At 45.8% G+C, this 27861-nt stretch overlaps 1 protein-coding gene across 2 annotated transcripts in view; it reads right to left on the bottom strand.

The window, feature by feature from the left end:
- PAPPA (pappalysin 1) overlaps window positions 1–27861 on the bottom strand; it is a 308026-nt gene that overhangs the window by 268514 nt on the left and 11651 nt on the right. The window lies entirely within an intron of this gene.

A 27861-nucleotide genomic window follows, 5' to 3' on the forward strand; every position in this document is an offset into this window, starting at 1 on the left:
GAAGTCTGTGAAAGTTCCAATGAGAGATGTCACAGTTGGTTCCCCTTGAGCCACCTCGGAGCTTCCCGGGTGGCTGGATTGCATGTTATATATTGCATGCAATCCCATTTCCTGCTGATGGGAGGCTGTCCGAGGTAGAGGTTAGACGTGCAATTAGATACGATCTCGGACTCCAATCCCATGTGCACGGATCGGATCAAATGGTAAATGCGATTTGGGCACTTTTCACCCGATTTCTCAGCCCGATTTACCGGAAATGGGTTAAAAGTGGCCAAATCGGGCAAGTGTATGGCCAGCTTAAGGTTTGTGTCAGCTCTGTGTACTAGGCATTTGCTTAGGGATGGAGTAGATATAATGTGGACTACTGAGAATGTGAGAGCTAAGTAACTGTTAACCCCTTACCGACGCAGCCTGTTTTTGCCTTCCTGACAGAGCCCTTTTTTTCAAATCTGACATGTATCACTTTATGTGGGGATAACTTTTTATTGCTTTTACTTATCCCAGTGATTTTGAGATTGTTTTCTCGTGACACATTGTACTTTAAGTTAGTGGTAAATTTTGGTCGATACAGTTTTTTTTTTTTTTGTGAAAAATACCAAAATGTCGTAAAAAAATTGAACATTTTGCAATTTGCAAAATGTTAAATTTTCTGCTTGTGAGACAAATAATCATACCACTCAAAATAGTTAATAACTAACATAGACCATATGTATACTTTATTATTACATCATTATTTCAACCTCCTTTAATTTTTTTGGACACTAGGGGGCAGCAGAGTCAAAATTTTACAGATAACACAGTAAACGCTGCTTTTGGCTGTTCACGTTTGAACAGCCAATCGCAGCGATCGCCGAAACATGACGTACATTTATGCCATGTGTCGGGAAGTACATCCCAACCATGACGTAAATGTACGTCAAATGTCGGGAAGGGGTTAAAGAGTTTCTGCAGTATGGAAGAAACTTTTATTAAACACTTGGCACATGCACAACAATGGCTGCCCACTGTCTTCTAGGGGTTCATACAGAGATGCTGACAAATAACACCATATATAGGTCCTGATTCCAAGCTTTATGTAGTTGAGTGATTGTTTGCTACTAAGCTGTGTGTATTTCTATGAGTCCCTATGGCACATGCATTACACCAAGTGGTCGCACAAATGTGCTGTTGTGTTGGGTCAGAAGTTGTCAGTAATGTTTCATAAAAATGATGGACAATCCTGGGGGTGACTAGGAAGTGCAGTGAATACCTGGAATGGGGAGTTTGGACCAGGATAGATAATAATAATAATAATAATAATAATAATAATAATATTTATATAGCGCTTTTCTCCCAATAGGACTCATAGTGCTTTACCATTGTCTTTACAGCTCAAAATACCAAACAAGCTTAACAGTGGATGTCAGTGAAATGTTTGAGTAAATAGGTACGTCTTTAGTCTATTTTTAAAGGATTCCACAGAGGGGGATTCTCGCACTATGCGAGGATGAGAGTTCCAAAGAGTTGGAGCAGCAAAGTTGAAAGCTCGACCCCCAAATGAAGTCAGGGAGATTCTGGGTACTGTTAGTAGTCCTTCTTCAACGGATCGTAGTAATCGAGTTGGACAGTAGGGAATCAGAAGCTGCTGCAGGTACTTTGGGCCCTGGTCATGTAGGGCCTTCAAAGTGAGTAAGCCAATCTTGAAGATGATTCGCCTTTTTACAGGTAACCAGTGAAGGGTGTATAGAATGGGAGTTATGTGGCAGGAGCGGGGCTGGTTGGTTAATAGTCTGGCGGCTGCATTTTGTATCAGATAATACCAAGCCTCCCTCGCCACTGCTTACAAGCCAAACAATTGGCATGAGACATAGGGCCTGATTCAGATCCGTTTGGGTATCTGCGCATGTGCAGGCGTATGGTGCGTGCACCCACGGCGACCTTTTGGGTCAACGGGTGCACGCACCCATGCCGGCGTGGGGGGGGGGGGGGCGGAGATGGGCGGGGGCGCCGGGCTGCCCCATTAACATATAGGAATGCCCAGCGTTCCATGGGCGTTCCCATGAGAACGCTGGGCGTTCTCATGGTAATGAGGCAGTGACGCGGGTGTGGGGGGCGGGTAGCTGACATCACCGGATGTCCGCTGCCCGGCCGTATCCACGCCAGCGTGCACGCATATATACGCAACTGAAAAGTCACTTATATATGCGTGCACGCTAAACATCATTCGAGGGTCGGTGACCATCGAAAGATGTGGGCGGTTACCCGAGCCATGCTTACGCAAAACATCCATTCGCAGCTGTTCGGGCGAAGCCGCACTTTGAGGGGGCAGCAGGGGGGCGGTCTTTCGCTGGGCGGGGTTTGGTGGACTCGCAAGGCTGCGAATCAACCTGAATAACCCCCATAATGTACACAAGCCAAGCCTCAGAAAATTACAAAATTCACATAAACACATTTTTTAATAATTAAATAGTTAGTTCTCTTTAGCAGTATAAAAGATAAAAAAAATCAACAATTGTCTCTGCCTAAATATACATTAGGGTATCACAATCTTGGAATTGGGCATATTGTACCCCCTAGAAGAGGATCCAGCCTCCTAATGTTCACTGTCTCTTCTTGAAGGCATGTGTGCCTCTCAAGTTATAAACAAACCCACCTACTTTTTAAATAATAACTGTAATTATAACTAAATTTAGCAATATAAATAATGCTAAAAGCGGGGCTTGAGCGTGACATCATGAAGCCCCGCCCCCATGATGTTAAATTATCCGATTTGCTGATCGTCGCTGAGGGGGCGGGGCTAAAATGGCACAATTCTGTCACTTTAGCCCCGTCCCCTCATCGGAAATAGGCATATCCGGTTATTTGAACGGCGCGTCAGGGGTAAGCTAGCTGGGAACAGGGGGGGGGGGGGGGATTTCCCCCAGAAACGAGGAGTGTTGCCCACCTTTCCGGGAGGCCGTGAGGGGGACCCGATTTTCAGGACCCTGCCGGCCATTTCGGGAGGGTAGGCAACCCTGACATAAGATCATAAGATCCTCGTCTTGTCCTGATGTCCTGCGGGCCAGGATCGTTATTGTACCACTCACAATGTGCACAGAAACACACACAATGCATCACGCCAGCCGTCAAAATCGTGAATTCACGCCTGAAATCCTTCTGATCTTTCTGATCTTTGAAGCTTAGAGCAAAAATATAAAACTTACGTTTAACACAGAGATATATCAAAAGCGATGATTTTCAGCGATTGTCGGTTGTTTCTAAAAAACAGCAAAACAACCTACACAATTCATTATTTGCAAAACCCAGCATGCTAATGGCGATTGTTTATTTATTTTTTATCAGTTTCTTATATAGCGCACACATATTACGCAGCGCTTTACAGAATATATTTTAACATTCACATCAGTCCCTGCCCCAGTGGAGCTTACAATCTATATTCCCTACCACATGTACACAGACCTTCTAGGGTTAATTTTGTTGGAAGCCAATTAACCTATCTGTATATTTTTGGATTGTGGGAGGAAACCGGAGTACCCGGAGTAAACCCACGCAAGCACGGGGAGAATATACAAACTCCGCACAGTTAGAGCCATGGTGGGGATCGAACCCATGAACTCAGCGCTGTGAGGCAGTATTGCTAACCATTACACCATCCGTACTGCCCCGTATATATAACACATGGTGGGGATAGAACCCATGACCTCAGTGCTGTGAGGCAGTAATGCTAACCATTACACCGTCCGTACTGCCCGTATATATAACACATGTTGGGGATAGAACCCATGACCTCAGTGCTGTGAGGCAGTAATGCTAACCATTACACCATCCATACTGCCCCGTATATATAACACATGGTGGGGATAGAACCCATGACCTCAGTGCTGTGAGGCAGTAATGCTAACCATTACACCATCCGTACTGCCCTGTATATATAATACATGGTGGGGATAGAACCCATGACCTCAGCGCTGTAAGGCAGTAATGTAACCATTACACCATCCGTACTGCCCCATATATATAACACATGGTGGGGATAGAACCCATGACCTCAGCGCTGTGAGGCAGTAATGCTAACCACTACACCATCCGTACTGCCCCAAAATAATTGTTGAAATTGTTGAAATGATTGCTCAAAATAACACATACAATCCACAGACACATAATTATTCAGGGTATGGATCATTGGGTCCACCATGTCGACCTAGACCCCTGTCGACCGTGCAGTATGTCGACCCAACGGTGTCGACTAATGACTGTCGGCCATCTTTAGGTCTTCCGACCGTATCCCATTATTTAATTGGAATTATATCGTTTTAACACTATACTTTTTACTTTACTAGATACTCACAGACAGGCATAACAAGATGCCTTCCTGGTTTAACTTTTTTAGTTTCCAATCTTTATTTTGTAGGCTTCAAAACAAAATGAGCCAGCAAACTCGGTAACGCGATGACCTCAGTCCAAACATGGTCCGCTAGTAAACTCACAACAAACCAAAGACAAGCAAACGTCAGGGTGAAGGTTATTTCTTTCTCACAATAGTGGATGTTGCGTCATCGTAATGATTGTTCAATCAGTTGATAAGATATAATTGTGACTTATTATCTCAATGCCTGCAACTGCTTAACTTGTTACTGGCCCCTGCACGCTGATGTGCTTGCGTACACTGCTGGTGTCACTGCCCTGATATTGCCAACAATAAAGTATTTATAAGAAAAGTATCCACTACTATATCTCAATGGCACAAGTGTTTTGTGCATGTGAGACAAAGGACCTTATTCTGGCATATCAATGTTTCAAGGGACTTAATTCTGGTCCGTCCGCAAGGCCGTGTTCGTTCGCACGGGGGCCGATATTTTCTCTTTGCACATTTCTGTGCATGTGCTGGGTGCGTGCGTACATGGCGAACAAACTGTAAGTGGGGAAGGAGGGGGGGGGGGGCGGCAGGTCGATCCATAATATGGAAATGCTCAGTGTTTTTATGAAAATGTTGGGCGTTCTCATGGTAATGAGCCGATGATGCGGGTGCAGGGGTGGGCAGCCGACCTCACCGGATGTCAGCTGCCCACCCACTTCCCTCTGAATGTGCCACCTTATATCTGCATGCACGTTCCACATCATTCCATGGACCTCCAATGGATGTTTATGTAAAAAATCCATTCGCAAACAGTGTGAACGTGCGCGTATTGCGAATGGCGGGCCGGTGTACCACCATACGCAAGGCGGAATCTGGTTCACTCGCAAGGGTCTGAATTCGCATCCGAGCTAATGAACCAGAATAAGGTCCAAAGTATATTTTGGCTATAACTCCACCCCCCCCCCCCCCCCCAACATCAAATCCACAGTATCTAGGTCTACATTCAAAGGGTTTAAACAAGCAAAATGTTGACATGCAAAAGGTCGACTTGGGAAAAGGTCGATCTGAGTTTTCACATTTTTGTATCTATGTCAACAGATGTCGACACGGACACCGTACAAGCGTACAGCCTCACCTCGCGAGCTGCGCTCCCCTTGCTTAGGGCACATGGACTCGCTGCGGTTGGCACATTATAATATTCGCATATGGCCACAGGGATGGTAACTTATGAACAATTCGGTTTAAAAAAAAATACATATTTTTCAAAAATACTCGTTAACCTCATTCCATGTTGAATTTTTTCACATTTACCTTTTGAGCCTTTCAACTTAATGCAAGTCAACCTTTTTAATGTATTGAGGGTTTGACTGTCGACCAATAGTGGTCGACAATTTGACTGTATAACTAAAGACCGCATATCAATTATTTTTATACCCTGCATTTTTTTTTTTTTATAATTTGAAAGTTAAATGTATTATAAATAGTAATGTTTATGTGTGGTACTACAAGTCTCAGCGAGGTAGAGCCTCTCAAATCATACAGTGAGTGTGCGCAGTCCAGGGCCCCTCCCATATATGGAAATGAGTTTGGGAAAATAATTCATATGTGTGGGGCCATTGCAGCTCTTAATATTTGTTTATAAACAAAATGTGTTAACATTCCGAAGACTCGTGAACAGTAGACCAGGGGGCCCAGATGCAGGTTTACACAAGTGTTCCCATTAGCCAAATATATATATATATTTTTTTTAGGTTATTCTTGCTAAACATAAAAAAATAAAAAAAAATACAAAAACAAAAGCTGTCTCGCACCATTATTCAATCATGTCACTCTGCCATTAGAACACACTGGCCTACACAGGACTGACCCATAAGCATATCACACTGCTGTTAGTACACTACGATCTCAGGAAAGACTGACCCGTAAACATATCATGAAATCATTAGTACACGTTGGAAAGGCTGGCTCATAAACAGTCATTTGGTTACAGGCTAATAATGAAGGATAGGAGATGCATGTTTGACTTAATGGAAACAGAATGATTGGCACTATAGATAGAGAAACTCCTGCTCCATTATTCACTGTAATTGGCAATGTGGTTAGGGACTAGTAGTCTTGACAATTGCAATGTACACTGTACAGTATACAAACTCATTTAGCCCAGAGCATCCCAGGCAAACCAAGAGTCCCTAATCTTCACTGTTATCTTGGTTGTATGTATTTGTCTCAATAAAGGTTTGAAAACAAAATCCATTCACCGTTTACTGCACACTGAGGATTTCATTCTGGTTGACTCGCAAAGATGGGAATTTCACAGCATTGCGAGCCAACTAAGCGTTGCCCACCGTCCGCATGAACGCCTGCCCCCCGCTCGCACGGTAAATCACTCTCTGGTGATTTACCGTGCCCTGGATATGTGGCGTCAGCTGCCCGCCCCCCGGCACCAGCGTCACGGACGAATCACCATGGAAACACCCAGCGTTTTCATGGGAACGCCAATGAAACGCTGGGTTTCGTTCTGGTTCATTCATTCGCAATAGGGAGCAATGGGGAACACCTGCCCATGCGCATATTCGCTTATAAGCATACCCTCTTGGCGAACAGGGGCGGAGACTTGCATAGTTGCCGGCCCGTTTGCACGAAGCAGTGGAGCAATGACCTCCTGAATCCATTTGATTTCAGAGTATAAAATGGTATCTACACTGGATCAATATCGGAAATAAAAATAAAAATGTATTTAAAAATACCAAAACAAAATCATGGTATTTAAAGTATCCAAATACCTGCAACAAAACATCAGGAGCTAAAACTGGGAGTATTTGTTATTTTTTTCCCCCTTTGTCTTTCTGACATTTGTTATGGGGTACCCAATTTAGAATTCCGTAAAAAAAAAAAAATTAGATTGGGGGAGGGGGGCAAAAATGGGCAAATTCATTAAAACCTGTGTGTCAGTGGTGTAAGAATAGCTCTGCAGCCCCCCCGGTCGGGTTGGGTGTTCGTTATCTTTACGGGGGGGGTTTGACCATTACACCACTGCTGTGTGTTCACACTGCCACAGCCCAACTTGTCAGGGAATTTGCTTCACCTGAAACAAAAACCCTAAGAGGCCGCGGCTCGTAACAGTTTGCTGGGGATATCCCGCGGTGAAGCAAGGATCTTGGGTAAATGCATTTGATTAAGAAACTGTAATGGTACCATTTACTGTATAGGGGGGCTATAAATCTGACTATAACAATTTCTTAATCCAAAATGCTATGTACAGATGGAGCGCCTCTGATCTTTGGCCGGGGATCGCCAGCATGCCTACGCTGGCGATCTCCGGCACAGAGGTGCTCCATCTGACTGGGACACGCGTGCGTCTCACACACACGCACGTCCCAGTTTCAAGACGGCGATGCGGCGGCATCCTGCCCGTCTCTTCTTCAGGGAGACGGGCAGGGATAGGGGGGATGACGGAGTGGCGAGGGGCACTGGGGGAGGCGGAGGGGGAACCAGCTCTATAGCCACGGGGCGCCTGCGAGCGTCTCCTGCGCGCGCCCCTGGCAAGAGCCGGCCGCTGGCGGGGGCTGGCGATTCTGCAAAAATGAGGCCGGCTCCATCTGCAATGCCCATGCCCAAACACAAGTAGAAACTGATATACAGTAGCAATGAGTACTTGCTCCAAGAGTCACAATGATTATGATTTCAAATTATCAATGTGTCAACAGAGGAGTTTGCAACTGGCTGGCTCCTCCTAATGCAACTTGAATTGGATGTTTGTGTACTAACCCATTAAAATCAATTATCTGCATTCATTTGCATTGTGTCTCCATTTTACTTTTTGTTTTTTCCCATTGGATTATTTTACCGTTTGGATTTACGGGGAATAAGAACGTGGTAATCAAGGGATGTGTAAATAAAATAGAATACACAGTATTCATTCCTTTTTATTGTAGAATGACTGCAGACATTGGCTAACAATTTTTCAGGAATGCTCTGGCAAAGGTCTACAGTGTTTAGATAGACAGTCAACACCAAAAGGTCAACATGCGACATGGAAAAGATTGACACATGAAATGGACGACATGAGGTTTTCAGGTTTTTGGGAGTGAGTGTCGACACCTAAAAATTTGGAAACCTAATTAAGGTTGAACATGCCCTCGCACGGCTCACCTACCAATGGATGATAAATTATGAAAAAAGCCAAAAAATGATCAAAAACAATCATGAAAATGTCAACCTTTTCATGACCAATCTCATGTCAACAGCGCTCGGTATGCATCGATATTCGCTGATTACTGAGCCTTACAGAATCACCCGCATTGTTTTATATACTATTGTCTTTCAAATCATTTTTTTAAATGTATAAATGGTACTTGTTTCTTAGCATGGTGCCCATATTTCCTACGTACAGCACCATAGGGAAATCGCACCGCATGGGCCATTATAACGGCAAATTGCTTAGCGGGCGCCTTTCTAGGAAACAAGTACCGTATAAATAAATCAACATTTATTGATTCATTGATCCTAGATCAGTATCATTTAATACTAGTTCTACTCGTATTGTGTTTTTACTGGGAACTGACACTTCCACGAGTTAGCTGCTTGATAACGCATCCCATAATAAGCGTCTGATAACTTTTTTAGATAAACTCCTGCGACCAATGTAGAACTCTGATTTGTTTTAATCTGCACACACAAAGAAGCAATGTAACACATATCAAACAAACACAACAAGCAATTACATAAAAAGTTTAATTTTAAAATTAAATAAAAGAAAGTATTCAAATAAGAAGACATCATTAATTATGGGAAACAAATAGCACATTTCATTTGTTCAAATTAGAAGGGAATAAAATCAAGTACGTAAAGATTAGCATTGAAATCAAATTGATAAAGTTACGTAGCAAGTAGAAGGGAGAATTCTTTTTCAAATTCTTCTGTTAAATATTCTCATTTTTGCATTTGTCTGCGGAAATGACCATGTTCCTCCAGTGGAACTTTACTATAAGTATCCTGCATGGAATTCATTTATGTTCCACCGGCATTCAAACCCCACCACGGAACAGAATGGACTGACTGTTGTTTTCTTAACTCTATTTGTAGACTATAAATAACATGCAATGCAAATTTATCAATACAGTGTGGAATGGCCATCGCGGGGAAAAGCAAATTTCTAAGTTGCACGGACAACATTCTGTACCTCTACAAATTGGCACAAAATGTTCCTTCAACTATGCTCAACACTTATACCCCTTTCACACAGAAAACCAAATTACAGGGTGAAGCAATTCTACCCGGTAATTTGCCATTCAACATGGGTCCTTTTTGAGAAAGGGTCGTAAATTCCGCGTCTCTGACCCAGGAATTTACCAGGGTTTGAGGACCCAGGTTGTACGACCAGCACACAGTGGGCACAGAGCTGGTTATACACTGCACAGTGGGTACAGAGATGGTTAAGCCCCACACAGTGGGCACAGAGCTGGTTATACACTGCACAGTGGGTACAGAGCTGGTTGTGCCCACACAGTGGATACAGAGCTGATTGTGCCCCACACAGTGCTTACAGAGACAGGTATTCCCTGCACTATGGGAACAGAGATGGTTATGCCCTGCACAGTGGGTACAGAGATGGTTAAGCCCCACACAGTGGGTACAGAGATGGTTATACCCTGCTCAGTGAGTACAGAGCTGTTTATGCCCCACACAGTAGGTACAGAGATGGTTATGCCCCACACAGTGGGTACAGAGATGGTTATTCCCTGCACAGTGGGTACAAAGCTGGTTATGCACCGCACAGTGCGTACAGAGCTGGTTATACCCCGCACAGTGGATACAGAGCTGGTTATTCCTTGCACAGTGGGTACAGGGCTGGTTATGCACCACACAGTGGGTACAGAGCTGGTTATACCCCGCACAGTGGGTACAGAGCTGATTATGCCCCGCACAGTCGATACAGAGCTGGTTATGCCCCGCACAGTGGATACAGAGCTGGCTATGCCCCGCACAGTGGGTACAGAGCTGGTTATGCCCCGCACAGTGGGTACAGAGCTGGTTATGCCCCGCACAGTGGGTACAGAGCTGGTTATGCCCCGCACAGTGGGTACAGAGCTGGTTATGCCCCGCACAGTGGGTACAGAGCTGGTTATGCCCTGCACAGTGGATGCTTTGCAGTTCATAAATTGAGTGACGCGTTGGTTTCATGAAAGACTGATCATGTATGTTCAACAAATATGGTTTGTTTTATGAAGAAGTAAGTTTGACATTGTGTCTCAGTAGTGCCAATGATGTGATAGATTTGGAAGTTGCCAAGGTGTTTGATACCGTGCCACATAACCTTCTACCAAAATTGTTAGAGCTGAGTGAAGGTAGTAAAAAAAAAACGAAAAAAAATCCAGAACATAATCAGCGTGGGCTGCAGAATTTCACGTTGTACTTATGACCTTGCAGATGGCCTAAAAAGCAAAGTATCCATGTTTGCTGATAGCACTTGGCTATGTGGGGTGATTAACAAAGTAACAAAAAGCAGTAGGGCAGCTCGCTACAGAAACATTCAGACAGAATAGGAAAGTCTGCATTGAAATGACCGCAGTAGCAGGATTTTACCCGGGCAGAATCTTGGAGAGCCTGCAATGAAATACTGTAACCCCATTTGTGCATGGGAGCTTGGTAACAAGCTATGCAAATACAGTACTTAAAAAAGAGCAGGCAATCTGAATTTTGATGTAAAAATGTACAAGCAAGACGATGATTTGATCACTAAGATAACCTTATTTTAATAAAACACACTTACAAACTTTACAAAACTTGGCTCATTACAAAAAGTTGCTTCACAGCCCCTCGGGGGTTAACGGCCCCGGAGCTTAAGCTTCATTATTTCCACAGTAGCTCTGCCACTGTGCGTGCGGTCTGCTTACTTTATTGGAAACAATTCCTGATTGTCCTGAGGTCGGTACTGTGCATGCGCCTGTCCTGTGCTTGTCATCATTGTACAGGCACCGCAGCCGCGGTGGCGAGGACTAGCCGGGAGCAGCGGCAGCAGGGGGCGGGGCCGCTGGCATCGCGGCCAGTGGCAGCCCCTCGCTTACTATAAGGTAGAAGCCACTGGGCATATGTATCAAAGATTGAAGAGAGATATGGTGGAGAGAGATGAAGTACCCACCAATCAGCTCATATCTATAAATTTACATGTGCTGTTTGATAAGTGACTGTTAGGAGCTGGATGATACTGTACCCCCCTTGGTGCCCTCCCCTATGGCACCACTTCCATATAATGACCCCAGTAGTGCCATTTACACACATAATGCCGCCAGTAATGCCGCTTACAAATATAATGCCCCAAGTAGTGCCACTCACTCGTAATGTCCCCAGTATTGCCACTCACACGTAGGGGGAAAATAAAGGGGTCCCCCCCTCTAGGACTTACCTGACCAGGTGATGTCCGCGGTGGCCCTGTGTGGTGGTCAGCGGGCTAATCTTTGTGTAAAAGAAAGAATAAACTATTGTTTAATACTGTGGAACTATGAGTCCCAGCAAGCCTCCCCTCAAGCTGGGATTTGGAGAACCACAAGTCCCAGCATGCGGGGCATTAAAGGGTCTGCTGGCACTTGTAGTTCCACAGTATTAAAAATAGTCAAATAAACACACAGACACAAGAAAAATAAAACCTTAATACATCCAAAGCCCACACATACTGATACTTACCTATCTTGTGCCCGTCGTTAGGTCCCTGGGTCCGGGGTTTGGTGCTCCTGGGTCCGGGCCTCCATGGTCCAGGTCCGGGGTCCGGTGCTTCAGGGTCTGGGGCCCGGGGCTCCATAGTCCGGGGTCCGTGGCCTTGGTTCCGAGGCTGGTCCGGGGTTCCAGGGCTGAAGAGTCCGGGGTCCAGGATCCGAAGAAATCCATATGGGGACCTGTGGAAGGAAATCCTACTCACCAGGTGCTCTGGCGAAGATCCCATCTTCTTCTCTCCACCGTAGCCCAAGTCACGCATCACACGGCCGGTACCCGCTCAGACTGAGGAGAGACGCAGAGATGTTTCATCTTCCACGCCTCTTCTTCGAATGATTCTATTGGCCGCCTAGCGGCCAATCAGGAGCCGACTTTCTCGGGTGAAGGGGCGTGCCACTGTCCGGGAATCTCTCAACAAAAAGGTGGTAACCCTATTGCCATCACCTGTGATGACACCTTTCTTAGCAATTACCTAGCTCCCCACAGGTGATGGCAATCATACATGACCAGGGAAGTCCAGGAACAGAGCATTTTCACCCTCATGGAGAGGGTCCGGTAGGTAATTATGGTTCAGTGTGAAAGGTGTGAACCAGGACTGACCTAGGCCTGACCAGGGTTTGAGATGTGAAAGCAATAGAAAGGGACAGTGGCGAAATATTCACTGTCCTGCAAAAATAAACCGTTTGGAGCAATGTGTACTCTCCTTCCAGCATCCTTAGAACAGATTGGATGATGGTAAATGAAAGTGCAGGATTTGTGGAGTACAAGATGGACCAATGCCAATTTGTTACTGCAGCAAAAGCACACAGCAAAAAACACGTTCTGTCTGAGGCACTATGTAAAGGTGCTGTGCCATTCTCATGCATGTTGCATTCCCAAACGCCTGGATAACGTTGTAGCTGTGTGCACCGTATGCGCTCTGTGTTTGCTGCACAGAGAAATCAGGGGCAGGTGAGGTGATTTCATACAGAAAAGGGAATTCAAGGTCAATCCCCAGCCACAGTAGACTGCGCACAGGGAGGGGGCGGGCCTAGCCTTTCCTGCCTTTAATTGTCAAGTATCAAAGCAGTAGACAAACGCTCTAGAGAACAGATATTCTCCACGAATCCATATGAGGAACTTTTATCTGTCAGGTGGAAATGAATGTGCTGAGGGTTCCTACACGCGCGGATTCAAATCCGGCATTCAGCGTGCTTTAATAAAGCCTTTAATGCACAGAAAATAACACAGGCTAATAATTAATTGCCACTTTATTTATTACCAGTTATTTATATGGTGCATGTATAATCTGCAGCGTTTTTCACGTTATTATTTTTATCATTATTGAGATAAATTGTTATTTTTCTTATATCATTGTGCTGGCTGATGAAACCTAGCGCTGTCCCACTTAACTTGCCCTTTTGTGGAACTACTTAATGGAAGTGACACCGCAGCAGCTTTGTGGTAGCGAAACGAGGTCTCTTTCCTTCCTTTTAGATTCACAGCACACCTTGTACGACAGTTTTTGGGACAGATGTACTAAGCTTGAAAAGTGATAAAACGGAGAGTGATAAACCAGCAGCCAATCAGCTCCTAGCTGCCATGTCACAGGCTGTTTTTGAAAAATGACCGGTAGGAGCTGATTGGTTGGTGGTTTTTCACTCTCCATTTTATCACTTTTCATGGTTTAGTACATCTCGCCCTTTGTCCGTTTCCAGATTTTGGGAGCAAATTACTGAACTTCAAATTACATTTGCTCCCAATTAGTATGAGATTTTTATTCCATCTAACCAACTAGTTGGATGGTTGGATGAAAGTTGGATGGTTACGCTAGGCAACAGCCAAAAAGGATCCTACGTAAATACAAAAATTCTTACTGATTTCAATGCACTGAACACAAATATTATGTTTAAAATTGTTTATTACAGATGGGGCTGGCGTTTCTAACGCCAGCCCCGCCATCACGCCAGCCCTGCCAGGTGGCGCGCGCGCACGAGACGCTTACACGCCCCCTGGACAACGGAGCCTGTCTCGCCGAGAGACTGGGACGCACGTGCGTGTGAGACGCACGTGCGTCCCAGTTCAGTAAAGCCCCTGCCGCCGGCGCACGCCAGCGGGGAGGGTCTGGCGAGCCCCGGCCCAGGATGACAGGGGCTCCATTTGTAGTTCATGTTTTGAAGATCCTTAGCGATAAAATATATAGTGCAAATCTGCAGCATTCAATTCGATGTCCATCTCCTGCCTGAAGCCAGTGTTGATCTATTAGCAAATCTAATGGCAAATCTAATAAAAAATCAAAGAGAAAATAGTGGAAGTCGAAACGGAGTGGAAAAAAACTTCAGAGTAGGTGGAATAGTCCGTATCTAATAGAAATCGAATCGAAAACGGAATCGAACCGTGTGTACGCACCTTTAGATTTTTTCCCAACTAACTGAAGCGCCGTTAGTGATGTACACAGTGAATGTGTTCACCGGAGATGGAGAAGAGATACCGGGGGAAATGGAAGGCTTCAATGCAGTCTAGCAGACTATTGCTGGACACTTGTCAGAGATGCCCCGGAAACAGTGTACAAAAGACTTGCAAAACAAAAGCACCATTAAAAGCAATGATTTGTGTTATTGTTGATGTTGTGTAATGTATGTATATATTAAGCTTTATGTTTTGGAATACAACAAATGTGAATAACTATAAAACGGCAACAATCTCATTGTCATTTTTATTTTCTGCACCCTAAATTCTATTAATAAACATGTAATTTTTAGGATCCAAAATTTTTTGTTTTTAATTGTTGCCCAGTGTTAAGGAAAGCATGGGTCGGTGCTGCCCACAGGAGAAAGGCTTTATTGTTAAAATAAAGCATTTTTATGTTTGTGTTTTTTATTAAATTTTTTATTTTTTTTAATTACTTTTTTTTTTCACCAAAGTACCGTTCACATGATTAGAAGAACTGGAAGCAGGTGATCTTGTTCCTTTGTGCATGCAAGTGCAGATACAGTGAGATGGCGTAAGCCTAAATGGCCGGGCAACAGAAAGCGTATTACCGCTACTGGACAGTGACTCCTTGGAGCTGAGCAACACTAAAGGGGGTCATTCTGGTTGGCTCGCTAAGCTTGTAAGTTTGCTGCTTAGCAATCCTTCTAACGCTGCCCGCCGGACATGCAAACGCACGCCCCCTACCAAGGTCCGCACATCCGCAACGTTTTGCGAATGGATGTTTTGCATAGACATCCATTTGCCGGGTAGCATTCGAGGGGTATCCATCAAATTATTTTCCCCCTGCGTGCAAATCTGGGATGACTTAGACTTGTGGCGCCCGGGTCCGAAAACTGGGCGGGTGCATGATGTCCTGTGACGTGAGCCGACCGCCCCAGGAAGGCAGCTGCCCGCTTGCATTCGCATGGGGTTGCCCGGTGTTTTCCAGCATTGTTGGGCATCCTCATGTACCAGGCGCCTGCGCGTCTCCCCCAACCTGCAAGCGCCATGTCAACTATGCAAGTCACCGAAGGCGCCCGCACAGAAGCCCTGCACATGTGCATATGCAAATACGAGCATACGCGGGGAAAGAACATCGGTCCCCGGTGCAAATGTAACCGGAGCAAAACGAACCAGGCCCTAAGATTGTATCTCAATGCACAAGATCTGTTTTTGGGGGGGGGGGGGGGAGGGGGAGGCATGTTAATAAACTGGCCCTTTCCTAGTATATATCTTTCTGGTGTACCATATTACACTAAAGGCCCATACACACTGGGCGACTTTGAGCTGAAAGTCGCTGAAAACGCCCGGTTTGTGCGGCTTTCAGCTCAAAGCTGCCCAGTGTGTATGGCCCGGCGATGAGCGGTGAGCGCTGCTGTGCGCTCCCGCAACATCGCCGGGAAAGCCGCTCATCTGCTGGTTATTCCAGCAGATGAGCAGCTTTCAGGACGGCTTCGCATAGCGCTCCACTTTTGCATAGCGCTCCGCTATGCAACGCCGTCCTCCCCCCCCCTCCGTCGGCGCTGGGCAGGGGGGAAATCCGCTCAGTGTGTATGCACTGAGCGGCTTTTCCTGCAGCAATGAACACGATCATCGCTGACCATGCACGCTGGGCATAGTCGCCCGGTGTGTATGGACCTGTATTCCTATTAGAAAGCAGGCATCTTTATCATATATCAATCTCAGCTGATATGATTTGCCATTATGAAATGACAGTCCCATTACATGATGTCCACTGGCATATACAGTATTTTCTTCCTAATACTTTCTTCTAATTTTTTTTTTTTTTTTTACATAATCTGGGATGAAAGGAATGGTGCGTACTCCGATTTGCCTCCAAATTAAAACAAAATTCCCCTTGTAAAGAAAACTAGGCCAGGCCATTAAGCGTTTTCTCCTATTCCCAACTGGCAGACCTAGCTAATTTCAATTAACATGTGATTCTAAATCAAAGAGTACGCAATGTTGGCATAGGTCTAAGAAACTCCACTTTAAGAGGGTGAAAGCGGAAAGGCTTTGCTGCATTATTAGGACGCGGCTGTCCCCACAGAACTTTGCTGTCCTGCTTAATAAATCATCAGCAATCTAGCTGCTCACAGATGCGCTCTTCTGACAAAATGAAAAATGTACCCTATAATACTGTATTTTATATTTCCACTTTTTCATGCAGAATAAAATATGGACATGATTTAAAATAAAAAAATAGAGAACATCTGCCCGGTAAATACGCTTTTTTAGATGCTTGCTTCAATACAGCCCACTCTGGCTGTTTTTTTTTTTTTTAAGCTGTGTACAAATGGGTGAAGAACTCCAGATATAGGGCCCTTATTCAGATCTGATCGCGGTACAAATTTGTTTTTAAAATGGGCAAAACCATGAGCACTGCAGGTGGGGCAGATGTAACATGTGCAGAGAGAGTAAAAATTTGGGTTGGGTGTGTTGAAACTGAAATCTATATTGCAGTGTTAAAATAATGCAGCCAGTATTTACCCTGCACAGAAACAAAATAACTCACACAAATCTAACTCTCTCTATACTAGTTACATCTGCCCCACCTGCAGTGCACATGGTTTTGCCCATTTTGAGAACAAATTTGTCCATGATCTGCTACCAAACCCTCCCCTTGCTTCTAATGTATCTCATAAGTCCCCTCCACATACTTCTTAAATGCTACCATCATACTCCTTAAATGATACCCTCATACTATGCATTACAAACTTAATTGCTGGTATACCCATCTACATGCCTCTTATAGGAAACAAAGAATTTGATAAGAATCACATTGGCCTATCTATTCTGCCCCTTTAGTATGCCAGCATACTCCTCTACGTGACCATTATGTGATCATCAGATTCTCCTACTTGCCATCTGAATCATCGTGTTTCTTTAATGCCATCAGGTCTCTTTACATCCCCTTAAATACCATCAAACTCCTTTAACATCAGGCTCCTCTCACTCCCTTACTTGCCATTATACTCATCCACATGCCCCACATATGCAACCAGACCCCTCCATGTGACCATTTCTTGCACATAACCCTAATATGCCATCAGACCCCTCCACACATATTACTTACTTATACGTATATGTGGACCCAGTGCATGATGGGAAAATTCAAGAAACAGACCTAGATCTTGCCGCAACCCTAGTTTATGCCCTCCTCGTTGATAGCCACACCCAACACTTCCTGTACAGGCCAAACCCCCATAGCAGTAATCACAATCTCAGATAATCACTAGACACAATATTGGTCACACACCATGCGGTGGCACAAAAAAATGTTCAGCTCTAGGTCCTTGATGTCGGTATACTGACTGTCGGGATCCCGATTGTCGGGCAGTCATACCACACCCCTTCTGAACATTAATCTGGCACTGCATGCAGAGGCAACCTGGCAGATGGTCTGGGACCTACAGTAGTTTCCCATGGAGAAATACATGGGCTACCTACAGAACAAGCCAGCCTGACTCTGGAAATACCTGTAATATGTGAATGCAATCATTAAAGTTTGGATCTACATCTGTGGCTCATCATAAAGTAAGCACACAATACTTTATGCGTTGTTTTTTTGGTTCTTTTACAATAGTTCAAATGCTGTAATATATTCTTGGATAAAAAGGAAATAAAAACCTTTGTTAGAACATATTAAACAAGGCTTGGAAAAGCGCCTCCTTCCTGTAATAGAACTATGATCGCAGATGTTTGAAACGGTCCTCAAAGAGTCCGAATAAGCACAGGACAGGGTGAACTTTAGAGACACAAGGACAGGACGATCTGTAGAAGCAATTTCTGTACGTGACCCATGATCCTGTTAAATCACTAAAAATGCCAATAACACTCTTTGATTGATTGACTAATGGTTGTCATGGTCTTAAAGAGCCTCGGATTCACTAGTTTGTACAAACGACTTGTTTGCACCATTAAGACGTTTGTCTTATCCTCCCAGACACAACTACCCTTCCTGAGTCAACATCTTCCTACTGTGACCGCTGGACTGGGTGGAAATCTGTCTGTGCACAGCTGTATTTTAAAATGGAAAGTGCACTTATAAGCATATTTTTACCAATGCAATAAAAACATTAGTGACACATTTAATAAGGTCACAGTGTCCTTTCCCTGTCTACAAAAAGAAGGATTAACAAAGCAATATTTCAGAAGAAATTGGACAAGTTGAAATGAAAGAAATGGGTGGTCCTAAATTGGCAGGAAACTGGTCTCTTTTCCCTGATGCTTTTAACTCTTTCTACCGTGTGACCACAAAGCTGCAAAATGGACCATCAAGGTATTTTTTTTTGGGGGGGGGGGGATTCTAATGGTACATACAATAAGTAGTCTTTGCTCAACGTCCTACTGCACATGCAAGGGCATCAGCCAGGGCATGTGTGAGCAGCAGGGGACCCTGCTGAATCGGAATATAGGTAATGCCATGTATACACGGTTTTGCCTATGGGGTTCCGGTTTTGGAAATTTTGTCTTGAGATTCAAATAGATTCAAATAGATGGGAATTGTGGTCAAACTTTCCGAAATGGTGCACTTAACTTCCCGCGTTCCAAGCACTTCCCTAATAAAGTATAGAGGGCCAGATGTACTAAGCTTGAAAAGTGATAAAATGGAGAGTGATAAACCACCAACCAATCAGCTTCCAACTGCCATGCTACGGGCTGTTTGAAAAATGACAGGTAAATAGGCATTGGCACAATGGAACAGGTTTAACTGTCACAGAAATACTGGAGACTATGGGCCAGATGTACTAAGCCTCAAAAGTGATAACTCTCTCTGCACATGTTACATCTGCCCCCCACCCCCACCACCCCCCCCCCTCCCCGATCAACAATCAGGTCTGAATTAGGCCCAGATTGTGGTGCAGGGAGCAGTTTGGGGAATACAGATATAGGTAGTCTGATTATTCATTGCAGACACGCACACCATATATACCATTCTACACCGAATAAGTAATAACAATAATAATTAAGGCTACCTAATAAACTGAAGCTAAGAGACATATATAAGGCATACTATATGTAATTGGCGGTACTGTGTCCATCGAGAAGTGGCTGCCCAATGTCCATACCCTCCAGTGCTGTCGACGCTCCTGTCCCGGGTCCGTCAGCTCCAGTGCTGCTGACGTACATGTTCATTGACCATCCACTCCAGTGCTGATGATGAACATGGCCAGTATCGATATGCTCCAGTGCTGCCGACGCTCCTGTCCATCAGCTCCAGTGCTGCTGACGTACATGTTCATTGACCATCCACTCCAGTGCTGACGATGAACATGTCCAGTGTCGATATGCTCCAGTGCTGCCGACGCTCCTGTCCATCAGCTCCAGTGCTGCCGACGCTCCTGTCCATCAGCTCCAGTGGTGCCGACGCTCCTATCCATCATTTTCAGTGCTGCTGACGTACATGTTCATTGACCATCCATTCCAGTGCTGACGATGAACATGTCCAGTGTCGATATGCTCCAGTGCTGCCGACGCTCCTGTCCATCATCTCCAGTGCTGCTGACGTACATGTTCATTGACCATCCACTCCAGTGCTGACGATGAACATGTCCAGTGTCGATATGTCCAGGGTTCATCCGCTCCACTGCTGCTGAAGCACTTAAAGTGGCTATGCTGTGTCTATTCAGAAGTGGCTGCCCAGTGCCCATCCCCTCCAGTGCTGCCAACACACATGTCCAGTGTCCATCAGCTCCAGTGCTGACGACGCAGTTGACCAGTTTCCATCATCAACATTGCTGCAGACGTTTCCATCAGCTCCAGTGCTGCCGACACAGTTGACCCGTTTCCATCATCAACATTGCTGCCGATGCACCTGTCCACTGTCCATCCCCTACAGTGCTGAAGCACATGTCTAGTTTCGATCTGCTCCAGTGCTAATGACATACATGTCCAGTGTTCATCAGCTTCATTGCTGCTGAGGCACTTGTCCCTTGTTCACCCTCTCCAGTGCTATTCCAGGACTACAGCATGTCCGGCAATAGCTGCCTATTCCTGGACATTGTATAGTCCGGGATCGCCACCTCTCCGGACTCCGGTCTTTCTTACTGGACTATCCGCAATAATCCTGGCCGGGTGACGGTAACCCTAACTGTGTCTCCTCAGGCTGTGCACCACTGTGTATCCATAACACACTGTACAAGAATTGTGACTCCGCAGCCTGTATCTCACTGTGTATCTATAATGTACAAGTACTGTGACGACGCAGGCCATATCCCAATGCATTTCCCAGTGGAAATGAATGTTATTGAGGTTAATAATAATCTAGGAATAAAAATTATTTTAGCTTTTTTTTTGTAAATTTTTGGAATCAAAAAACAATCACGGTTGAAATCCAAAACCAAAATGGTCGGCTCAAATCTTTAATTTTAATGTTTAACAAACATATAACATTTCCCAACCAGATTTAAGGCTAAACATGGTTTACTAATGCTGAAGCAATACAGAATAATAAAATGAATTTAAAAAAGGGTGACGGTATGGGAAGCATTTATCTCTCTTCCCGCGAACAAACCTCTGTTTCAATCCTTCAAACCTGCCTGATCCTTTGGATACCAAAGTTGGGTGTTGGGTGTAGAACACTGTAGAGTAATGCTGGAGGCTTGAACAGAGCACGCACAGTGTGCTGTATAGAAGCGCTGGAGACTTGAACTGGTACAAGCCAGGATTGAAGGAGGCTGGATGACTAGCACAATGTAGGGATGTAAATACACCACAAGCTAAGTAACCTTGTGACAAATGTTGTACTTGCAAAGGTCAGAACACGTGTCCACAAAAAATTTGCTAGCACACTAATTCGGATGCTGTATCTTGCTGATCTGGTTGACCTACAACAGCGATGGGGAGCCTCCGGCCCGCGGGCCATACACGGCCCCCGCAGCTGGTCTGTCCCCCCACCCCCACCCGCCCGGCAGCTGCGGAGGGAGTAAAGTACAGTACCGCCGGAGCGCGGGACGGCTGCCGCAGGTGAACTTGTAAGTGTTTTGTTTTTATATATGGCCCGCGAGGCATTTTTCCCCCATACAAACGGACCTTGTCCCCAAAAAGGTTCCCTACCCCTGACCTACAAAGTAGGGAAGTATATCCCATCCACTGCTGTAGTAAATGGACGCTGTGTGATTACCTGCCAAAGTGCACGTGGTGACCAAAAAGTTGGTTTAGATGATGGAAAGCGCATTATTAAACTTGACTTCATAGTCAATGCATCATTCACCAAGTAAACCTCAGTACATTTCTTTTCTGTCACCAGAATATCACAGTAGGGTGCTAGGAACTCAACATTTAAACAGTCTGCCATGTGCGGACAAATCAAAGCGTAAATGCCTAGTATATCAGTAGGCAGGCGACATTTCAAGTAAGTGCAATGGATCCCTTTGGAACATAGCCATTGTCACCATAGCTAACAGAAGACGCCAGAAGAGGCCCTGTCTGATTGTAAGGTCCCAGACAACGCTCAAATGAGCAAACGCAGATGTCCCTGAAAGCAATTACTCCTTATAATCCTCAGACAAGCTACAAAACCCTCCAGCTGTGAATGCAATACCTAAAGCACACCTATCAAGTGGCCGAGGAGCCAAGATCGTCAGCATGGACTCGCTTTTCCGATTGAAAAATTCTGAATTTATAGGGTTTTTTTTTTTACATTATTTTTGAAAATTTAAAACTGATTAAATTAAAACTGTTAATTTTTTGTGTATGTCATAGAATTACTTATAAAGCTAACAAAACGGCCTTCCCTATATCGTGTTTATTTTTGGTTTATTTCTTTTCTATGGTTTATTTCTTCTTTTCTTCTGTTACTTGCTACAAAGGCTATGAAAGTTGACAAACAGATGGAGCCATCCTCATCTAGGCCCTTATTCTGGTTGGTGCGGATATGTCCGCGTGCGTTCGTTCCGCCGATGTTTTGTGTCTGCGCATGTGCGAAAGGGACACACGTCCAAATTCCGCATGAATTGTTTACACTATGAACAGGGGGAGGAGAGGGGCGTGAAGGGCTGTTTGGCCTCATTAACATATGCATACGCCCCGCGTTTCATGGGCGTTCCCATGAAAATGCTGGGCGTACGTATGGTAATGCGGCCGTGACGCACGTGTAGGGGGCGGACATATGACATTGCCGGATGTCAGCTGCCCGCCCAGATCCCTGCTTTTGCATGGAGAAATGCCCGAGTGGTCTGAGCTTGCGGGAGCTGCCTGACCGCTCGGTCCTGCATTCGTTGGTATGCGACCATCGATGGGGGAGGTTCAGAGATGTAGGAGGTGTATACATGAGAAATCCACTCGTGCTCCGTGCGGTCAGTGGCTTACCGCATTCGGACGGAGTGAGCGATCCGTATGGAAGGCGGGGTTTAGGACGCACGGTCCTGGCCGCATATTCGGCTCCGGCCGCACAGACCAGAATAAGGCCCCTAGTCCTTTAAACCCTTCAGTGGCAATCTTGAGAATTTTCCGGGCTGTGCCTCAGTGCCCAGTCTGGCAAGCCCGGAAAATTCTCGGGATTGACACTTTTTAGAGCGCTGCTGAGTTCAATCGCTGAACTCAGGCAGCTTCGGCGCTGCCCGGCTCCCTCTCCTACGCCGCGCCTCCTCCTCCTTCCTCCATCCCCCCTCCCCTCCGGCTTTTCTATTGACCTGGCCGGTGCCGGATTATGACAAGCCGGCTGCCGGGAGCAGGGTCGGGGCGGCGGGGAGCAGGGCCGGGCAGCGGCTGATTCACAGTTCAGCGGCGCTGTCCGCACCCGGGGAGAGTGTAGTGGGGTTTTTTTTTTTTGGGGGGGGGGGAGCGCTCCCCATAAAAAACTCGCCCAATGGGGAGCTCTCCTTAAAAAAAACACACCACTGAAGGGGTTAATAGGATTAAGTGAGTAATAGGATTACTCTGCTTATCCCCTACTGTATTGTTCTATGTATTGTATTGCAGCTGAGAACAATAGGCCTTGGTTCACCATGGCTCTCCAGAAACGGCTAGTTGAGGAAGGCTCCATTTCTACATTAATGTCGACCACCAAAGGTCAACAGGGCGGACGGTCAACTTAAGCATTAGGTCGGCAATGGGAAGGTCGAAAGTTTAAAGTTTGACATGATCTGACTGATCCGTGCAGGCCTCAGCCAAATAGGCCCAAAAAACGAGGTGTCTTTTCCTGGCGTATTTTATGATGTGCCGTATTTCAGCATAGGAAGCTTTCGTTTAGATTGATTCCCTGCGTATTCTTTGGATGACGTATTCATTTGTATTCCTATACCCATACGAATGCAAATTAAAATACAGGTTGTAAAACAGGACGTCGAGACGCTTGTGGCGCTCCATTCTCGGAAATGGATGCATGAGCGCGTGAGATGCGGCTGGTGAGTATGTTGTCTTTCAACTGGTACCGTAAATGAGTTCTACAGGAGAAGGGGACCGATGCTTTGTGCAAGCTAGTGTAGGTGAGTATTGGATAAATGGGCTATGTGTGTAATAAAGATTTGCTTTACGTATGTGTCTGTGTATTTTTTCACTATTTGTACTGTAGAGGGTCCTTTAATGTCCCACATGCTGGGAGTTGTGGTTCTCCAAGTCCCGCCAAGCATGCAGTGCATGTGGGGGTGTGGCTTCGCAGGAGTCCTAAATAGTCGGCCAAGGAGCAGCTTGCGCAGCAACAACATACCTCCCAACTGTCCCGCTTAACGCAGGAACGTCATGGTTTTTGGGCATGTTCCGGCGTCCCACCCGGGGCCGCCATTGTCCCGCAGTTGGGAGTTGTCCCCCCCCCCAGACTGAAGAGAATAGACGGGGCTGCGAGTGTGTCCCGATCCAGAAGCAGCAAAAGTTGGGAGGTATGGGGTACCGCAAACCTCCAATGGTAGGTCCGATGCTGTGTCTTAGGATGCACATTTGTCCCCAGCCTATAATCTTACATAAAGAAGCCTGTACAAGCACACAGACGTTGGTATAGCAGGTTGTTGTGTCTCATCTGAACGTCCCAGTCTACACTTGTCAGCTCAGTGTGTATTGAATCTCTGGCTTTCTTATTGATTCAGGCTGTGTTACAACTCTTTGCTACTGTGAACTGGTCCCTGCAGAGTCAAGAAACCAGGAACTGATATCCTAGAGTGCAAGCACAACAAGCAAGCGTTTGTGCAGTTATTTTTAGAGATGCGTAAATTTGGATTTATCCGGATTTATCTTTTTGGCTATTCAAAACATGTCAGAGCTGATGGCCAATAGGATGCCATTTTTAAAATCCGAACACTGATTCAATTCAAGGAACTAAGGGGGGTACTTATGAGTTATCTGGGCGCCCGATTTTTTGATTGTATGCCTTAAGTTAAGGCATACAATCAGATGCGATGCGATACGATATCGCATCGCATCGCATGCGACCATCGGATGCGATGACCCGATTTTTCCATAGGAATCAATGTTAAAATGGACAGAGTCCATTTTAACATGGAATTCAATGGGAAAAAGGGGTCCTCTTCATACCCCTACTATCCAAGTGGGCATGGAGTTGGATATAAACCTGTGGCGAGCGTAGCGAGCCACCGAGCCCGAAGCGTGGCGAGCGAAGCGAGCCCCGCGAGGGGACGGTATTCTGTGTCCCCTCGCGGGGCTCGCTACGCTCGCCACGCTTCGGGCTCGGTGGCTCGCTACGCTTGCCACAGGTTTATATCCAACTCCATGCCCACTTGGATAGTAGGGGTATGAAAAGGACCCCTTTTTCCCATTGAATTCCATGTTAAAATGGACTCTGTCCATTTTAACATTGATTCCTATGGAAAAATCGGGTCATCGCATCGCATCGCATCCGATGGTCGCATGCGATGCGATGCGATGTGCCCGATCCGACCCGATTTAGAAATCGGGCGCCCGGATAACTCATAAGTACCCTAAGGGGTAGATGTAGGAAGCAGAGATAAGGGAGAAGTGATAAAGTGCATGTTACTTTATCACCGGCCAATCAGCTCCTGACTGTTAAGTTACAGGCTGGGTTTAAAAAGGGACATTCAGTAGCCGATTGGCCGGTGATAAAGTACCAGGCACTTTATCACTTCTCCTCCCTTATCACCGCTTCATACATCTTACCCTAAGAACCCACATTTCTCTAGTTATTAACAGCCTTATATATCCAGGCGAATTGGCTATAACCAGGAATGGATATAAAGCAGACACATTAACCCCTTGAGTGATGGGTTTTTCTGGGGAAGGACAAACCTACCAGGGCAGGTTTGTCCTGGCCCAGAAATACCCACCACAGACACCCCCCCTCCCCTCACCGCCAGCCAGTGCAGTCCTGACTCCCCACCCCGGATCGCCTGCCGCCATTCACAGACAGCATAGCAGTGACCAGGCGGCAGGCTCGGGGATGTTCGGGGGACTCAGATGCGCCGGGCAACCGAACTACCGAGTCGCCCGAACTTTGCAGAGTGGGGCCTGCTGCCTGTCCACTGCTGTAAATGGCAGCGGCGGCAGCAGCACTGAGCCCTGGCGTACTATTTCTGGGGGGGGGGAGTCAGCACTGGCCGGAGGTGACAACATAAGCGGGGGGGGGGGGGGGGCGACAGGGGGTGTGGCCCTAGTGGTGGTGCGCCAGTGGTGCACAGCTGGAGGCTGTCGGATTGCGAATGTGCATGGTACATTATGCGCTTGTGCAATTCCCCTTTGTGAATGGCTTCAGTGACTTGCATAGTCGCTGAGCCCTTCTCAAGCATTGGGGCAAGCCAGGGGCACATGCCCATGAGAATGCCCCATGAAAACGAAAGCTGGGGGTTCCTGTGGCTATGCCCGCCCCATCTTCGTTGCTAACACAGCAGTGGCATTCATTGACGGAACTGCGAAGCATCATAAGTGTATTAACTACCAACAAGTAAACAGAGACTCCCACAAAAGCCATCGCAACAATCTCAGTAACGGCAAACTCTGTCACAACTGCAATGCGGATACGAGGGACATTGACTTCCTGAGGGCATCCAAGGCTGGCGCCATATTTTATGTGTACAAGATCACAGTCTCATGCCATTATACGCCACAAAAGTGGTCATGACATGATTGCGTCTTTGCAGGAACTCCCCCATACGGCCTTTTCTTGTCAATCCCTTTGAGACTGATTCCTTGCTATGAGTGGCATCGTAGAGGTATCTTGGCACGCTGCAGCCATAATGCATACACAGGCTACCGATAATCGACACCATCAAAGTTGCAACCAAATGAATCTTTTGCATTTGTACCCAGATTAGCTGGATATAAAAATACCAACATGCCAACAACAGAGGCCAGTGTACATTTGCATTGTACTTTTGATTAACGTAATGACTGCAATAGGCGTGGAGTGGGTTAAACATCCAAGGCTGTGTGTACCTGGGAGAGCATGTGACTCGGTTGCCCAATAAGGATTCAGGGAATGGCAGTTTTAGCTGGGATATGATTACAGGAAAGGGAGGAGTCTTCCTCTCCTCTCTTTCCTGAAGATTTTCCCGACCTCCCTCCCTTGTTGGCTTGTAGTTGGTTGGTTGTTAATTGCGTTGGCTGATAGGCGGGAAAGAACGGCAGGTTAATGGATTTAGTTCTTTATTAAGTGATCTTGCAGTGTATATGTTTTTTTTTTTCGGTGTGCTTACCTCTCATTGACTTAGGCCTTCGTTGGATAACCCGCTCGGGGACAGCGACCCCACCCGGACAGGTGGGTAGTCAATGCAGGAGGGCGAGTGGATACCGCTTGTTAGGGTAGGTTTGATGACGTAGGCAGAATGTGGGGTGGAGCTTAGTTAATTAGCCAATCTTTCTGGGCCACCATTAAATCATTAATTATTAATAAATGCATCTAGCTTAAAGTGCTTTAAATAAATCAGCTAACAATTTCTGCCAAACCTAAGTCTCCGAGTCTATATTTCAGGTTTAGTTTGTAAGTTTACGAAATGTGAATGTATATACAATACATGCTAGAGGTCGCACATCAGATGCTAGGATGTTTAGTCACATTGGTGATATGACTAAAGTCTCTTGTGGGAAGGATTCGTGGGGCAAAGGAAACACATTCTGACGAGAGGTGTATGTGGATACATCGGTATACTAGAGGAAAGTTGAATGGGCTTAAGGCCCCCATAAAATTATGCGATTTGGGCAAATTTCACCCAATTCCGACAGATTGGGACTAGAAATCAGGTGAGATTGGGCAACATTTTTTTGTTTGACATAGGATGCCTGCACGCCTGACTTGCGGCTCGGATTCCCTTCCAGCGGTGGGGAACAGGGTAGCATGCAATACATCATATGCAAAAGGACCGCATGCGATATATCGGGATTGGATGGCCGCATACTGTTGCGAGAAATCACATTAGTGTATGGTCACCACAGGGGCCTAACTCAGAGTTAATCACACA

Source organism: Crinia signifera, chromosome 9 (assembly GCF_055691185.1).
Source record: "Crinia signifera chromosome 9, ASM5569118v1, whole genome shotgun sequence".
NCBI classification, from domain to species: Eukaryota; Metazoa; Chordata; class Amphibia; order Anura; family Myobatrachidae; genus Crinia; species Crinia signifera.